The 17,064-nt window shown below is 49.4% G+C and overlaps 1 long non-coding RNA gene across 1 annotated transcript; it reads right to left on the minus strand.

The window, feature by feature from the left end:
- Nucleotides 1–9,307: 9,307 nt before the first annotated feature.
- On the minus strand, nt 9,308–11,452 carry LOC133351467 (uncharacterized). The gene is made up of 2 exons (XR_009756181.1): nt 11,294–11,452; nt 9,308–11,104 (listed from the first exon to the last, which is right to left on the minus strand). It is a non-coding gene; the product is annotated as an uncharacterized LOC133351467 (long non-coding RNA).
- Nucleotides 11,453–17,064: the final 5,612 nt, after the last annotated feature.

Here is a 17,064-nt window from a genome sequence, read left to right on the forward strand (position 1 = left end):
CCAGTGGCCCCTATCCAATATCATTCGGTCAGGTGTCGGCAGGTCAACCAGCGTATCATGCCCCAATGTAACTCTCCCTCTCGCTCCCTCACCGAGAGCCCACACCGCACACTGTACATGGTGCCTCCACGCTAACCAGCGCTCACCCAAGCCCCGCTAGGTCTGGTACTACGTCTAGTAAGTGGGCCACACATAATGCCAACACATTATCTGCCGTGGATTCGTAAGCCAGGCACCACACAGTGACATTTCACAGTCACTACACAAATATATCAAATAAATACAAATATGTCAAATTCATGAAGCATCCATATATACAAACAGACATAACTTCAACCGTAATGATGGATTCAAATTGAGCAATCATTGGAAAGATGTAATTAACCAAGTCAAACTTTAGCTACCAGGCAGTTTACTGCTAGACAGCCGGTTTAGATTTATTTTCATAAACATACCCATATTCACGGCCTGTTACCCCTAGTTTCACACACTACCATTGCATTGCATGGTAGTGTGTACCACAAGTTGTTTTTTAGCTTGCACATTTCAGTTTGAACTCCATACGTTGTTAGTCTGCGCATTTCGAATTTACCCACCCGGCAGCATAACAAAATGCGGCTTAATCCTAGCTTGCTTCTCTACTTCCGCCATCTGCATCACAGCCTCAGTTTCGGCCCCATTCGTTGCCTCCCAGCGCACCCTCGGCTTCCTAACTTTACCTCCCAGCCCACACCCCGCCCCCACACTCACCATGCCCCCCCCCCCTCCTTCCATGCCCCGCGACTATATAATCCCTCGTCACAGCCATCTCTGAGACACACTTAAGCGTGTGTGCTTTCGCTACGTTGTCCCCACCTGAAGAAGGACGCTTGTGTTGCGCCCGAAACGTCGTGATTTAATTTAGTTGTTTTCATTTATTTGTGACTTTGCCGAAAAAACCAAAGAGTATCATGCAAATATATTAAATTAATGCAAGTTCCCTGAGTCTTGGCACTCGAATTGTGTTCTAATGCAGTGGTTCTCAACCGGGAGTACGCGGACCCCTGGGGGTACGTGGCAATGTCCCAGGGATTCCGTGAGGTGATTTATAAATGTGTGAAATTATATCAAACGTGAATGTAATTGGTGAATAATCTCGCATGAATCTGCCAATATAAAATAACTACGATAAAATTCAAATACATATGGGAACCTAGAACGATATAAAATACCTTTTCAAACTCATTGATTTTAAACAATATGGTTTATTTGAGTAACCGGCAAGTGCGGACAAATTACGTCCTGCATGCAGAATTTGTTTTACTTCGCTTGCAGTTACTAGCTAGTGAGGATTACTCACAAAATGGACAATTGGTTAAAATATTGATGTTCATTATTCATACATTTGTTTCTCAGAACCATGTTTGGTCAAATCCGTTGAAACAATTCAACAAGGGGTACAGTAACCAAAAAAGGTTGACAACCACTGTTCTGTCTATGTCTGGAGTGTGTCGGTGGCCACTGCACGAATGTCTCTCCTCAGGTGGTTTGTCCTAAATGCGGAATTAAAATATACAAATCCAAGTTTTCTATTTTTGATTACCCAGATGTACAAACGTGTACTGTATTTAGTCCACCCTAAATACATTTACAGTATTTATTCGACAAAATTAAATATGCGTAAATGTCCCTTTCATGAGTTTGATATTTGGAAGGATGTATGCATTTTTATACTTCCTATTTTTCAAACAACTTTTATCCGAATACAGTTAAGAACACATATAAAAAAAGTGAAGTAGAAAGCCATTAGGGTTAAATAATTTTAAATAATCCCGACAACCCATAATTGCGTGAGGGGTTTAATGATTATACATAGCAAGTCATGAGAAGTTTATAGTATTTTACATAATGTAGTCCTACATAGGATAAATGTGTAATTTGCCTCATGAATAATCCTTCAACTTTTACTGTCACCATCCAATTCTCAGCCTCAGTCCCAGCACAAGCAACACAAACTTCACCTCACAGTTATTATAAACTGGTGATGAACAGCTTTACTTACTTGAGAAACACATTTGTCAATATCACTAGACTTAAAAGGGAAAAAATAACATGCGATGCTTTGGCAATGACCCTTCTTTATAGGACATACTTTATTTATTAAAGTTCAAATGCATATTGTGTTTCTTGACCTTGTGGACCTGGAAGCTCTTGAGGTAAATAACTTAAAATTCCTGCCTACCATACACATTTTATTACATGTGTAATGCGGTCGTAAACGGCCCTCCGGAGGTGACGTCATGAGGGGAGGAGTTAGGTCACGTGGGGGGAGAGGGGTTAAGCTATAGAAGGAGGGGAACCGGAAGAGGAGAGGGAGTGACGGGGAACCAGGAACAGGGAGAGGCCACGAAGGGCGAAGCAGAGGGTGGCGAGATCGCCACGAACACGGGGGAGCGAGGAGCGGCACCGTTGGCCAGCGGTGACCGACCCGAAGCAGCGAGGAGGCTGCAGTCAGCAGCGGGGCTGCATAGAGAGTCAGCAGCGGGGCTGCATACAGAGTCAGCAGCGGGTCTGCATACAGTAGCAGCCAAGAGGGTCTGCATAAAGGGGTAGCAGCGAGTCTGCAGGGAGAGAACGGAGGTTACGGTAGATGAAGCAGAGAGTCTGCGGGAAGAGAAAGGAAGCTATAAAAGAGAGTCAACAGCCGGGGGCTACAAATACAGTGTTATCACAGAGTGCCGTGTGGGAGAAGACAAGAACCCAATAAAGGACACGAAGACAGAAAGAAGTGTCTGAGTCCTTTTATTACACTGGAGTCAGAAGTGAAACGGCATGGCGAAACAATTGAGGAAAAAGAATATTCCATCTCCGGCGTCAGATTCATCTTCGGACGACGACGATCTTCCTCCTGCGGTCGGCTTCACTTCGGCGGAGGGAGAGATCCGTGAGGGCCCGGGTGTCGAGGAGGTTGCCGCTTCGTCCGACCCATCTGCGTTGAAGGACGAGGATTTAAGATGGACTCGGATGGCGGAGCAACTGGCAACTCTCAAAAACGTCATCACTGAGTTGTGTGAGCTTGTCACGCCAAGGGCGGCGTTGGAAGATGAGGGTGGTGATCGGCAGGAGCCCGGAGTGTCTTCGATGGCGCCGCCATCGGCCACGCGGCGTGAAGACGCCATCTTGGGCGTGGCGCACCACGGAAGGCGGGAAGCCGCCATTTTGGGGCCGCCGCGAGGATCGTCCGCCATCTTGGCGACACCGCGTTGCGACGCCTTGCTGAACTTACCGCCGGAAGAGTCAGCGACGGACGGAAGCAAGCCAAGGAGTCGCAGTCGTCACCTTACAACCGTCAAAGAATTCTTCATCGGGGGCGATTGGAGTGCGTTCGCCTGTAGATTTTTGGCGGCGGTACGTACGGCAAGGTGGACGGACGCTGAGGCACTGGAGGTGCTCCCGACTCTTCTTGATGATGAGTCCGTTCGTTTTTTTCGCTCTATAAAAGCTGCGAAGAAGAAAACTCTGTGAGGGGTGTTCGAGGAAATGGCGGACGCGTACGAGCCACCGGATGACGCCCATCGCCGATTCGTGCAGCGGCAACGTGCACCTGAGGAGTCACCTGTGGCGTACAGGGGCGCCGTGTTGGAACTCGCTATGGCCGCTTACCCGGAGACGGAGCCTGACCTGCTGGAACCTCTCATCTTGGGGAAGATGTTGGAGTTGTCCCGAGATCTTGGCATTCCTATGCCAGCGTGCGGTCACGAAAAACTCACGTCCCGGGCCGCAGCCAAGTGTCTTGACGCCCAGTTCAATCTCCGCCGCTGGAAACAGGTCACGGCGTGGACGGGCGGTCCTGTTGTCGATGGGGGGGCCGTAGGGTGGGACCCTACAAAGGCCGTGTACGTGCCGGATGCGACCGGCCAGAAGGAGTTGTCGGCTGCCTCTGCTCCAGTGGCCGGGCCGGAGCGGGCCGGGGCCGCGGGCTCCGCCGCCGGTGCGGCCGCGTCGGGACGGGGTGCCCGTTGCGCGCCGCCCCGACGTCGACTGCTTCCGTTGCGGCCGTCGGGGCCACTATGCCAGGGACTGCTGGGCCCGGGTTCCGGGGCCACCCCAGCAGGAGGCCTCGACAGCGGACGCCCCAAAGAAAGACCCTCCAGCACAGGCAAGTCGGTGCGCACCAGACACCCGGCAAGGCCTGACACCTCACTCATCGCCGTTGTTATGCGACTCGGATGTTGTTAAATGCGGGAGGCCAGTATCTGAGCCTTGTCGCTCGATAACGCAGTGGCGTAAGCTGGCTCGGCGGGTTGTCGCGGCCGCTACCGGTTCGTCCACTGTACCTGGGTCCATCCAAGGGGTGGACGTACGTATTTTGGTGGATTCCGGTGCGTCCGCGACCATTATTTCGGATGTGATATTCCATCTTTTGAACATCCCACCGGGGGCCGTGAGGCCGGCTTACGCTTCCTGCATCGCTGCGAACGGGGGTAGTATGGGCATCGTGGGACAGGTGGACGCTAACATTTCTATCGGGGGTGTCTCGGCCTCGGGCGTTGTGTTGATTTCGAGGTCCCTGGCGGTTCCTTGCCTGTTGGGTACGGATTTTTTGGCTAAGATGCGCATTCTAATTAGAATCAAAGAAAATTGCATAGAACTACCGGGGGGCCGGAAATTGGCATTTTTACAGTCCGCCTGGGGGCGACCGGCTCCTGTCGCCCAGGTGCAGGCGCTATCGGAAGTTTCGGTTGATATTCCACCTGGCTCGCAGATGCTCATTCCCTTACGATACCGGAAGCCGGTTCCGGGTCGGCAGGGTGCTTTTGGGATTTTGCTGTCGCCGTCCGCCGCAGTTACGGGCGGCTTGGCGCTGGTAGGGGCGCAAACTATTGTCCGTCCAGATCAGCGCCCGTTTTTGCAGGTGTTAAATGCGAGTACTGAAAGCGTGTGTGTGCCGGCTGGTACCGTTGTGGCACATGCCACTACGGCGTTTACGGCTCAGAGTGACCTGCCGGACGGGGGGCTGGTGGGTGGTGTTTCACACGATGGAGGGGTTGATGATCGTTGGATCGCCGAATTATGTGGGGAAAATTCGGCCCTTTCCGCCGAGCAGCGTTGTGCGATTCATAAATTATTATCGAGCTATTCCGATGTGTTTAGCTCGGACGATTTGGACTTGGGACGCACCTCGCTGCTCTCTCATCATATCGACACGGGGGACGCTGCCCCTATCCGTTTGAACTCGCGTCGGATGAGTCCGGCTGAGCGTGAGCATGTTCGAGGGGCAGTGGAAGACATGTTGAAAGCGGATATTATATCTCCGTCTAATAGCCCGTGGGGCGCGCCTGTTGTGTTGGTTAAAAAGAAGGATGGTAAATTGCGATTTTGTGTGGATTTTCGGAAGTTGAATAAAGTGTCGGTGGCAGATGCGTATCCCCTGCCGCGTATGGACGATTCTCTCGACGCCTTGTCAGGGGCTAAGTTTTTTTCAACGCTAGATCTCTCTTCGGGCTTCTGGCAGCTCCCCCTTGACGAGCCCTCGCGAGAAAAGACAGCTTTCCGTACGCCGCAGGGGTTATTCCAATTTAACTGTCTTCCGATGGGGTTGAATGCTGCCCCTGCCACTTTTCAGAGGTTGATGGAGTTGGTATTGACGGGGTTGCAGTGGGAGACATGTCTCATTTATTTAGATGATATTATTGTCTTCAGCCGCACATTTGATGAGCATTTACTGCGATTGGAGGCTGTATTCGCCAGAATGCGTTCTGCTAAATTGAAATTCAAGCCTAAGAAATGTCACCTACTGCAACGCTCCGTTCGATACTTGGGACATATTGTTAGTGCGGACGGGGTGGCCACGGATCCAGAGAAAACTGCGTGTGTCCGGGATTGGGCAACCCCGGCCACGGTGGGTGATGTGCGTCGGTTTTTGGGGTTCGCCTCATATTATCGGAGGTTTGTTCCGAATTTCGCTACTATCGCCAGGCCTTTGCATCTCCTTACTGGGAAGGGGCATAAATTTGTGTGGGGACCGCCGGAGGAGGCGGCGTTTCGGAGCCTGCGCGATTTACTGGCTACTGCACCGACGTTGGATTATCCGGATTTTGAACATCCCTTCATTCTGGATACTGATGCGAGTGACACTGGTATTGGGGCGGTGTTGTCCCAGTCAAAAGGTGGTGTTGAGCGTGTGGTGGCGTATGGGAGTCGAGTTTTGTCTCCCGCGGAAACCCGTTACTGCGTCACTCGCAGGGAACTTTTGGCCATTGTTTTTTTTCTCCGCCAATTTCGACCGTATCTGTACGGTCGGTCGTTTATTGTTCGCACGGACCATGCGGCCTTGCAGTATGCTCTTAAGATGGACCAGCCATCCGGACAATTGGCGAGGTGGCTGGACACGCTGCAAGAATTTTCCTTCCAAATTCACCATCGGAAGGGTGTGCGTCACGCTAACGCGGACGCACTTTCCAGGTTGCCGCAACAATCCCCTTGTGCGTGTGCGTCGGGGACGCATAGGTGTGGACCGATGCAGCTCCCCCCTCAGCCTGTCACGCTGGCGGTGGATGTTCTCGAAACTCTGCTTACACCGGGACCGGTTGATGGGGGACCGACTGACGGGATTTTGCGTCTTCCGAGGTCTGTGTGGATTCGGGAGCAAATGTTGGACGATTCTTTGGTGTCGTTACGAAAACGAACGGAGAAGGCGGGTAAGGAACTCGGTGCGGGTGGTATTTCGGAAACTGCTCTCCGTGATGGGTTGCTGATGTGGAGGGAAGGGATACAGGAACACTGGCGTCTCGTTGTACCTGCGTCATTGCGGTACGAGTTGATCAGATCTTTGCACTGTGACACACTTTTACATCTGGGGGTGCAGAAAACCCTATTGACGCTGCAACGAGACTATTATTGGCACGGCATGACGACAGATGTCGTCGGTCACGTTCGCGCGTGTCCCGATTGTGCCCGCCGTAAGCCGCCTAAACATCCATATGTTCCGCCGATACAATCGATTCAAGTATCTCGGGTTAATGAGCTGGTGGCGTTAGATATTTTGGGACCCTTTCCGCCATCCGCTAAGGGAAATAAGTATTTACTGGTGGGGGTGGAGTACCTCTCCCGCTGGCCGATGGCCTGGCCTTTGCCTGACCAGTCAGCGGCGTCTATCACTGACGCCTTTCTATTTGGGTATGTAATGGACAAGGGGGCGCCGGAAAGGCTCCTTACAGATCAAGGGCGTAACTTTTCATCCAAATTGTTGGGGGAGGTGTGTGCGGCTCTTGGAACTAAAAAGATACGGACATCCCCCTACCACCCACAAACGGATGGTATGGTGGAACGGTTGAATCGGACTCTGTCCGCCATGCTGTGCCATACAGTCGGGGAAAATCAATCTGATTGGGATTTGCATATCCCTGGGGTGCTTTCGGCGTATCGCATGACGCCGCACGCGGATACTGGATACTCGCCGTTCTTTCTTATGTACGGCCGTGAAAATGTGCCGCCGATTAATGAGCAGTTGGGAACCGGTGCGAGGGGACCTGTTAAGCCTCTTCCTGAGTATATTCAGGACAACGTTCGCCGTGTCACTGAGGCGAGGGAAAGAGCCCGCATGGCTACAGCCAAAGCCCAGGCCAGGAATGAGCGGTGTGCCCGACGTTCGAAGGGGGAGTGCCCCTGGAAAAAGGGGGACCTGGCCTGGCTTCATTGCCCGCAGGTGCGGCCAGGTACCTCTCCTAAATTACATAAACCGTGGCAAGGTCCGGTCCGCCTCATTGAGGTTCCCAACCCACAGTCGGCGCGTGTTCAGGTTGGTTCGCGGCGCTGGTTCGTGCATACATCCCGGTTGAAGCCATACATTGCCCCGCGGCCGGATGCGTCATCTCCCGAAGTTGCCTTGCCGGGGTCTGTTGCTGCCGACTCGCCCTTGCCTGTGTCTGCTGACCTTGCGAGAGCGCCTGTCGTACCCTTCACAGACAAGCCGGCCGTGACGCCGCAGGGAGGAGGACGTTCCGCTCGTGGGATGCCGACCGGAGCCGCAGAACCTACGGGACCTGCAGCTCTTCCTATCCCTCCGCGGACGCGATTACGGGATGTCTCTGGACGCGACCAGGACAGTGGCGGGCCTCCAATGGCGACGGATGAACTCGCTCCCGTCGCCCTTAAAACCCTTCCACGTTCCCGCTCAGCGGGTGGGCTGCCGACCGTCCGGGACGGCCCGGCTACCCGTACTCGCTCGAAATCCCTCACGTTTCGTTAAAATTGTGTTGTGTTGTGTTCTTGTTATATTGTTGTTGCATGCTTCGTGTCTTTTTACGTGTTGGTCCTTTACACCCGCATTGCTTGTCAGGTTGCAATTCAGCCGAGGTCGGCTGGATTTTCTTTATGGGGGAGGGTGATGTAATGCGGGCGTAAACGGCCCTCCGGAGGTGACGTCATGAGGGGAGGAGTTAGGTCACGTGGGGGGAGAGGGGTTAAGCTATAGAAGGAGGGGAACCGGAAGAGGAGAGGGAGTGACGGGGAACCAGGAACAGGGAGAGGCCACGAAGGGCGAAGCAGAGGGTGGCGAGATCGCCACGAACACGGGGGAGCGAGGAGCGGCACCGTTGGCCAGCGGTGACCGACCCGAAGCAGCGAGGAGGCTGCAGTCAGCAGCGGGGCTGCATAGAGAGTCAGCAGCGGGGCTGCATACAGAGTCAGCAGCGGGTCTGCATACAGTAGCAGCCAAGAGGGTCTGCATAAAGGGGTAGCAGCGAGTCTGCAGGGAGAGAACGGAGGTTACGGTAGATGAAGCAGAGAGTCTGCGGGAAGAGAAAGGAAGCTATAAAAGAGAGTCAACAGCCGGGGGCTACAAATACAGTGTTATCACAGAGTGCCGTGTGGGAGAAGACAAGAACCCAATAAAGGACACGAAGACAGAAAGAAGTGTCTGAGTCCTTTTATTACACATGATATCAAGTTCCATTAATATTCTGATGATACACAATTGTACACTGCAGTGACGTTAAAATTAGATATGGAGAGCCTCGATAACCTTGAAGATTGTACTCGAGCTGTGCTCGGATAGTTTGCATGAAACGAAATGCTGCCTAATCCAGGAAATCGGAGGTTCTGCTGGTTGGAACTCCGGCTCAGGCGAAAAAATGTGTGAGAGGATCAGGTGTTGCGGTCGCAGACTCTAGGATTCAGCTTTCTACTCATCGAAAGAGCCTCAGCACCATACTCTATCAGATTATGTCATTAGATCACCATGTGCAAGCATCTCACTACTTTACGGGACGTCTGGCAAAAACATTAGCAAGTTGTAGCATGTGTAGTGACTAACTCGGAAATGATAAGAGTTGGAGGCACGTCTTTATTAACAAGTACCATCGGGTTAAATAACACTTTATAACACTATGTAACATTTTTTGTTCCTAGGTAGTAAGTGTTATTTCGGAATTGCTTATGCCTAAAAAGTATATAAAATGGCTATTATTCTCCACAAACTTTGCTTTTGTGACCAGGATAGTGCTATTTTGAAATGTACATATTTTCAATGAGAAAACAGGCAAATTTGTGTCTTTTCATTAACATAAAGTAAAAAAACAACAACATATGAATCAAAATTAACATGTATTTATACTAAAGTAATACAAAAATTACTACAAAAGATTTAGAAGTGAGTAGTTTTTCGAGATTTACGATTATACTGTAAATCACTTTCACGAATCAGTCCCCAAATGTAGTCTCCCATCATGTTCTCGTTATACTATCCTTGGTATCGGCATTCAAAGTCCAGTATATCCCAGTGGAAGCGCTCGCCTTGCTCCTCAGAGTACGCTCCCATTTTCTTGAATTTATCAAGCTAAGCATCAATGATATGGACTTTGAGGGACATCCTACAGCCCATTGTGCCGTAGTTCTTCACCAGAGGCTCAACCAGCTCCACATACTTTTTGACCATGTGATTGCCCAGGAAGCCACGAACCACTGCGACAAAGCTGTTCCAAGCCTCTTTCTCCTTACTAGTGAGCTTCTTGGGGAATTCATTGCACTCCAGGATCTTACTTTTTCTGTGGTCCGACGAAGACACCTGCTTTGACCTTTGCCTCAGACAGCTTAGAGAAGAAGTCTTGAAGCTACTTAATGGCTGCCAACTCCTTATCTACAGCTCTGACAAATTGTTTCATAATGCCCAATTTGATGTGCAGTGGTGGCATCAGCACCTTCCGGGGATCCACCGGTGGCTCCCACTTGACGTTGTTTCCCCCCACAGAGAACTCGGTCCGCTGTGGCCAGTCCCGCCTGTGGTAATGCGCCTTGGTGTGCCTGCTGTCCCAAAGGCAAAGATAGCAGGGAAACTTGGTAAAACCGACTTGGAGACCCACCAGGAATGCCACCATTTTGAAGTCTCCGATGACCACCCAGCCGTACTCATCATACTTCAAGGGATCCAGCAAGGTCTTAATGCTGTTGTAATCCTCTTTGAGGTGCATCGAGTGAGCTAGGGGAAGAGACAGGTACTTGTTACCATTATGGAGCAGCACGGCTTTGAGGCTCCTGGATGAGCTGTCAAGGAAGAGGCGCCACTCATTCTGGTTACAGGCGATTCCGATTGCCTCGAACAGACCGGTCACATTGTGGCAGAAGCAGAGCCCATCTTGACGGGTGAAGAAGCTGCAAAAAGGTTGGTGACGCTTCCTCTAATCTGCGACTTGCACACTTTCATTAAACAAGTTCCACTGCTTGAGCCGAGACGTCAAAAGCTCGGCATTCGACTTGGTGAGACCAAGATATCTGATCAAGTCGTTGAGTTATTTTTGGTTGGAGTAGTATGGGTTTCTCTCCTCAGCTCCACTTCTGAAATTGTCATCTGGATCTACAACGTCTTCGTTGCTCTCAGACTTGCTGCTCTCTTATAAAGACGGCTGCTCTCTCTCCGGAGGAGTGGGTACGGGGAGCTCATGGCAGTGTGGCACCGGGGCGATGGGTGAAGGAAGGTCCGAATACGTGATGGTAGGTGCATTCTTGCCAGTCCGACGTTTGGAAGGGTCCACCATGCAGAAGTAGCAGTTGCTTGCGTGGTCAGTGGGTTCCCGCCAAATTCTTGGGATAGCGAAATTCATGGCTCTCTTTTCCCCTCTGTACCATCCTACAAAATACATTTATTTCACCCATGACTAATGTGTAAGAGATTCTCGCAACGTTTTTCATACATGATATATTTTTTCAACAACATTGAAAATTGAAATAACATTTTAAAATTAAAAAAACTTTAAACATTTTTTCATCATAACAAATTTTATAACGTCAAATTCCGAGCAACAATTGTCCATCTTACCTTCCAGAGTTTTTTGTATTGCTCGCAGGTGAAATGAGGTGCCCAGGGTTTGTATTGATCCCTGACAGGCATGCCGAAGGCCTCACACATCTTAGCAGATGCTTCCACAGAGTACTTTTTCGCTCTTGTCTTGATAAATTGGCCGCAGACATCTCAGAAAAATGCAGATATGTATCCACGAAGGCAGCTGGAACTAAACTGATGGGCTTAAGGCTCCTGTATTTATAGTACTATTTATATTACTGGAAAGTTCTAGAATGTTCTCGAAGTTACTCCAAGTTTACTCAGCACTGAATCTATCTGGAATGTTCTGGAAAATAGGTCAATTTCAAAATATCACTTTCCTGGTCACAAAAGCAAAGTTTGTGGGGACTAATAGCCATTTTCTGTACTTTTGAGGCATAAGCAAATAGGAAATAACACTTACTACCCAGGAACAAAAAAAATGTTACACACTATAATTAGGCCATCTATTGTCGCAAACATTACTCAGTCAGGACAGTTGGTAGGCTGCCTGACTGGTGATGCCCCGAGATGGTGAAGATGACGACGATGACAAGAAGGATGGTAAAGATGACGAGAAGAATGGTGAAGACGATGAGAAGAATAGTGATGAAGACTTCAGCAGCACGACGGGGATCCCACTCCACACAACAGCCCCGGCTGACATCAATCACCTATGTAGAGGGGAACTGCACAAATGTGCTAACGCAACAAAGCTAACATGGAGGAATAACGAATTATCGGCGATAAACCTCAACAACGAACCCGAACCACAAGGAAGTGAACAATGTCCAACGACCGCCGGCGTGCCACAGCCCGCGAGCATCAGGAAGGACCCCAGGTCAACCGGAAGTCACAGCCCGGCTCGTATCTGCGTCCACCCACCAGACGGTGTCGGAACTCATTTGGATAATGGCAAAGGGGCGGGTTATTGAAACAAAACACATTTCGAGCGAGGTCCTCGCTGCCGGACCACAAGCTGGGACGAGAATTGGCATGCTGGGGACCCCCGGGACAATACGCAAATGGCCTAACGGGCGCGGCCCCTCCAGGCAAGAAGAAGAAGATGGCAACCGGTCTGTCACCCCTGGTCCGTCCTCCGGAGGCGCTGCCGGTGGGTCTGCGGGCATCAGGCGCTGGAATCCTGCGGGCAATACAATGGAATCCTTCTGAGGCGTAACCTCCAGGCTCGCTCGCCCCAGCTCGTCGGACACGTCAGACACCCGGCACTCAGGAGGTGGAGATGAACTGTCAACACAGGGCAGAATATTGGGCTTCAACCATGACGGGTGCACAAACCAGCGCCGGCGACCGACCTGTATATGCACGCACTGCAGCCTCTTAACCTCAATCACCTCAACAGGTTCCTGCCATGGCCGGTGCAATTTGGGGGACGTACCCAGGGTCACCTGGGGACAATGCAACCATGCCTTGTCTCCAGCGGTCCATGGTGTCCTTGTTGTATACATTAGGTCTTGAAAAATATTTTTTTGTTTAGTACAAATGAAAAATTGTGTATTTTTTTATGAAGTCATGCTAATTTATGTAATTATGCTAATGTTATATTTATGCTAGTTATGCTTGGCTACATTGTCTTGGGGTGTATTACTTATTGTGATAATACAATGAAGGTGTAATTGTAGGAAGTTATGCAAGTGTATGTAATTATGATCATTAGGCTTGGCTTCGTTATCTAGGGGTGTATTAACAATTGTGATAATACAATGATTCTCACTTTAACTTTTACTGATAATATTTTAGTGTGTTCATGTCAGGTCTCAGAATTCAGATTTCACCGCAGGCTACAGTTCTTATAATTACGATTATTATGCATGAACTTAGTCAGGTACCACCCAGACTATTCTGCGTTAAGAAACTTTAATATCTAAAAACACTCTAATGTGCAATGGAGATGTCCTACTTATTGATGGTACAATTAACCCTCAATGGTTACGTTTCTTAAACTGAGCAACAGAACAATCGTCTAATTTCTTAGAGTAGAGCGACCATACACGGCAATAGGAAAAAGTCTTTAAAAAAATAATATGACAATATTCATACGAACAGTGATAAACAAACATATGCCCAAAGCAAAAGTAGACATCAATGAATTGATTGGAAAGATTATGTATCAACGAAATGTCCTGGAACAATAGTGTGCTGCAGTGTGCCTGTTTGCCTAAGAGATGCTTATCAATTGGCTATTGAGCTTCACTGAATTCGCAGGCAAGATTCTGTGATCAAAATAAAAATCTGAATACAATTGTATTCCTGTTAATGTGCAGTTAGGCAATTAACGAAAACGAATGACTAAAATACTTCTATCTTGATTTGAAGCCTTCGTGACTGCAGGAATCCATACTCTTTGGTTATTTCGGTAAAGTCTCGGAGGTAGAAAATAATAGATCACGACGTTTCGATCTTGCTCTGCCCCCCCCCTCTCTCTCCCCCCCTGGCAAGCTCTCCCGTCCGCCACCGATCTTGCCCTGCCCCACCCCTCTCTCTCCCCCTGGCGAGCGCTCACCTCCACCGCAGATCTTGCTCTGCCCCCAACATCTCTCTCCCCCTGGCGAGCTCTCCGGGCACCACCAATCTTGCTGCCCCGCCCCCCTCTCTCTCCCATCTCTAGCCCTGCCCACGTACCCTACCTATATAGCCTCTTGTCACGGCAGCTCTCTCGCCTGCTTCAGCAGTTTCCCTGCTGTGATTGTCTCACCTGATGACAGTCGCTTGTGTTGCGATCGAAACGTCGTGATCTATTATTTTCTACCTACGTGACTTTACCGAAAGTACCAAAGAGTATAAAATACTTATAAACGACGATATTCATGCAACTCAATGGACCGAACAATGTTTTTCACGATCAGCTAATAGTTAACGCACCTCCTTGAGATGACCACCCTTTTTGAAACACAAAGATACATTTTGGAGCAATGTTATTATCCCAATATGTGCTTAACTCTTTGAGTTAAGCAGGCTCTGAGGTGAGGCATTCCTTGTATCGAGAATACCTTGGTTCCCAGCTGGGGCGATGAGTCGTGTGTGTGGGCGTGTCATACACACGGCGCTCCTTATGTTGGCTGCACCGACAGGTTCTGTCCACTGCTGGGGTGGTTGTGGAGTCGGCACGATGCTTACACCGTCGGCGTTGCTCGTGCTGGCAAAATGATGATGGGCCCGGCTCCATCTCCATCAATGTGCACGATGACCCCGTCATCAGACACCGCTCGCAGCTTGTCCGCTGATGCTGCTCGTACCCCCCTTTTCACCAGGCAGTCTTTCAAGTCGTGGCCTCTTGTGAATGTGTTGGAAGTTAAAAAAGTATATTTGACACCTCTTATAGCTTGGTACCGTATCACTTTCCGCAGTTTTGACTCTGCAAGTGCCTCAAAGTACGTTTTGAGCGGTGTAATTAGCAGTGTTTACAGCGTGGTATTTGATATATTAAGGGGAGGCGACCCCCTGCATACATAGATTTACTGTTACCATGTGCTGGGTTAGCTGCTGTAAAACAAAGGCAGTTGGTGAGGCTCTGATCCTATGGAATACATATTATCTTGGTCGTATGGGATTGACCTATTTAACATTGTATCTCTTCTGAATGACCCGAGGTCTAATACTTTCATAATTATGATTTGGTTTATGCTTAACTAAAATTTGTGGTATACCATAGTTGTTTCTAAAGGTATTCCAAGTGTTTTATTGATATTTGTACCCCGTCTGTATCACCAGGGATCTGTGCTTCTTATTCAAGTTGTATTTTGATATCTTGAGGTTAAAGATATAGCTACTTTGAACTGTTATTTTTTTATGGCGGCTTTTGAAGTCTGTATTCTTAGTTTTTTTTGGTAAAGTCACGTAGGTAAAAAAATTACATTTAAATTAATAAAAGTAAAATAAAAATAAAATAAAAATCACGTTTCGGAGGCAACACAAGCTTCCGTCTTCAGGTTGGAACCGTCACAGCACGACGGCTGCATCAAGTAAGAGAAATTCCAAGAAAACAGTCCTTGTATATATACTGGTTGAGGGTGAGAGGAGCCATTGTGAGGTTCGGTGCGGCTGAAGCACGCTGTTGTATAGACTGGTTGAAATGGGAGGTTCCAAGAGTTGTTAAGGCGCGGCTGATGTAAAGGTGCGGTTGCTATAAATGGGACTGAGCCTTTGTTATGTAGAGTGGTGCGGCTGAAACCGCTGCTAGTAATGAGTCATTGTTGTGTAGACTGGTTGAAATGGGAGATTCCAAGAGTTGTTAAGGTACGGCTGATGTAAAGGTGCGGCTGCTGTGAACGGGACTGAGCCTTTGTTATGTAGATAAAACAGCACATTTGCTACGTTGCTGGGATTAATTCTAGATTTGCCAAATATGTGTGGTAAAACTTAAAGCAGGAAAACCAGTGTGTGAAAAAAGAAGAAACTATACGGTAACTGAAAAATAGTGCCTGTCAAAAAAGATGGTCCAAATATCGCCATCGTAAGATCGAAATATTGTAAGTCGGACCATCGTAAGTCGGGGACTACCTGTATATTTTTTTGGAAAAGGCATATATACAACATCCCGGACTCCCGTTGCTCTCCTAGTTTTTAATTCGCGGCCTGTCATTAGACGAATTCCCTCGAGACGCATGCCGTGCCTGTCAGTCGCCCAATCGTGACCTGTATGGGCATTCCGGCCTTCTATTTGCCCAAATCCATGCCTAACTAAGCCTCCATGGGGAGGTCACTTTCCCTCCCATACATGAGGTAAAACGGGGAGAATCCTGTTGAGGCATGAGGGACCATCCTATACGCGGCTAGGACACCTGGAATGTGTCCGTCTCAGTCCGACTGTAACTCATGAAGCTGTTGGCACAACATGGACGTAAGATTCCTTTGCAAACGCTCTACCATCCTGTCCGTCTGGGAATGGTAGGGCGATGTCCGGATTTTTTTCGTACCCAGGGAATCGCACGCCTACTTTAACAATTTTGAAGAAATATCTTGCCCCTGGTCCATAAAGACTTATTCCAGGACCCCTTTGTCCAAAACATACCCGTGTAAAAATGCGTCCGCAATGGATGCGGCTGACTGATCTGGCAGAGGCCACACCACCGGCCACCAGGACAGGTATTCCCCCGATGAGGAGGAATTTATTTTTCCTCTGAGTGGCGGGAAACTTCCTTAGGATGTCCAGAGCAACCAGCTCATGAATACGAGACACCGCGATGGATTGTAACGGCGGCTTGACCTGCCTCGGCAGCGGCTTGCGGCGTGTGCAGTAAGTGCATCCCCTAACCATGTGGTACACGTCATCCATCATCCCGAGCCAAAAGAAGTCATGCTTCAGTGTCAGCAAAGTTTTACGCACCCCAAGGTGCATTAATTTCACGTGGACAGCCCGTGTAAGTTTACCCCGCAGAGCAGTCGGCACTACAATGCAATGACGTTGCAGCTCCTCATCCCACCTCATCAACAGCCCCTCATGGAGGGCTATAAGGGACATTCCCACTGTCACATTTTTACTACCCCTCGTCCCAACGTGATGCCACAACTTTAACAAGGAGGCGTCCTCTACCTGGAGGTGTCCCCATTCAGTGTGCATGAGACCAATTTTATTGTCTCAAGGAGCAGTTGTCGCGGGTGGTCAAACATTGACAGACGCCACAACAGCACATGGAAATTCCACAGCCGATGGTTCACATCGGCCGGCACCCATTAGACATACACACCGGTGCCTTGGTGGTAACCGGGACAGCGCATCCGCGTTGCAGTGACGTACACCCTTCCTG

The sequence above is a fragment of the Lethenteron reissneri genome, chromosome 37 (genome assembly GCF_015708825.2).
Source record: "Lethenteron reissneri isolate LAM-NWPU_2019-01 chromosome 37, ASM1570882v1, whole genome shotgun sequence".
Lineage (NCBI taxonomy): Eukaryota > Metazoa > Chordata > Hyperoartia > Petromyzontiformes > Petromyzontidae > Lethenteron > Lethenteron reissneri.